The sequence below is a fragment of the Urocitellus parryii genome, chromosome 5, assembly GCF_045843805.1.
Source record: "Urocitellus parryii isolate mUroPar1 chromosome 5, mUroPar1.hap1, whole genome shotgun sequence".
In the NCBI taxonomy this organism is placed as follows: domain Eukaryota; kingdom Metazoa; phylum Chordata; class Mammalia; order Rodentia; family Sciuridae; genus Urocitellus; species Urocitellus parryii.
The window spans coordinates 58819877-58821015 of record NC_135535.1 but is presented as its reverse complement, the minus strand read 5'-3'; positions in this window follow the sequence as shown (position 1 = coordinate 58821015).

Here is a 1139-nt window from a genome sequence, read left to right as displayed (position 1 = left end):
TCGGCGAGGCCCCGCCCCCTGCCCGGAACCCGATCCGCCCATCTCAGGGGATTTACCCCGAGGTGCTTCATTGGTCCGGCATGATGGAGGGGCGGAACCAGATTCTTTGACAGCTATTGTGGCAGGGAGGATTGGACCGCGCAGATTAGGCTAATTAAGGGTGATTTGCGGGGGGCGGACGAGGGGGGGGGAGGTTGTAGGTGGCTAAAGTTGTGCCTGAGAACTCAGTTAACTTCCTTTGGCTTTTCCTTTGCCCTTAACACATTTGGGGTTAGTTCTCCAGAGAATACTAATGACAAATATCCAGGACTTGACCTTTGAAGATCTTCGGCATCCAACTCCTTAATATACTATCATAACAACTGATAATTGCCGGCTCATCCTACCCCCTTGTTCTTGAAGAATGTGTTCGGTTTTTGACTTATTTCATGGCCATGGAGGTGACATCACGTGGAAAACCAGCTATGATGCCAGAGTTAACTGCTTGGTGGAGAGCATTTGAGGTCAGCAGAGGCAATGATATGATAGATGCTCTTGCCCCAATAATAGGGAGAAGAAGAACAAAATTTTGAGGCTGAATATCTAGTGTCCTTTATGAGCTGTCAAGGGTGCATCTAATGCCAGGAACCCAAGGCATAAAAACACCCCCCCCCCCAATGGGGGCCAGAGATATACCTCAGTTGGTAGAGTGCTTGCCTTGCATGCATAAGACTCTGGGTTCTAATCCACAAATCCACCAAAAAAAAAAAAAAAAAAAAAAAACACCCCCTTGGGCTGGGGCTATAGCTCAGTGGTAGAGCGCTTGCCTGGCACATGTGAGGCACTGGGTTTGCTCCTCAGCACCACATAAAAATAAATAAAGGCACTGTGTCCGTCCACAGCTAAAAAAAATATTTTTAAAAAACCCCACCCCTTTATTGTGAAGGCATCCAGTGCCTCTGAGTTCTGGACATTAGTCTCACTACCACACCAGTCACATAGCACTGTACAGCCAGCCCACATTTAGCAATAAAATCAGAAGCTGCAGACCAACCTTTATCCAGGATGGCATAACGCACCCTCGGTTTTTGTCACACCACTCACATTATTCCCATAGGGCTTCTGGGCCATTTAGCCTATTTGGCTACCTTCTATACTCT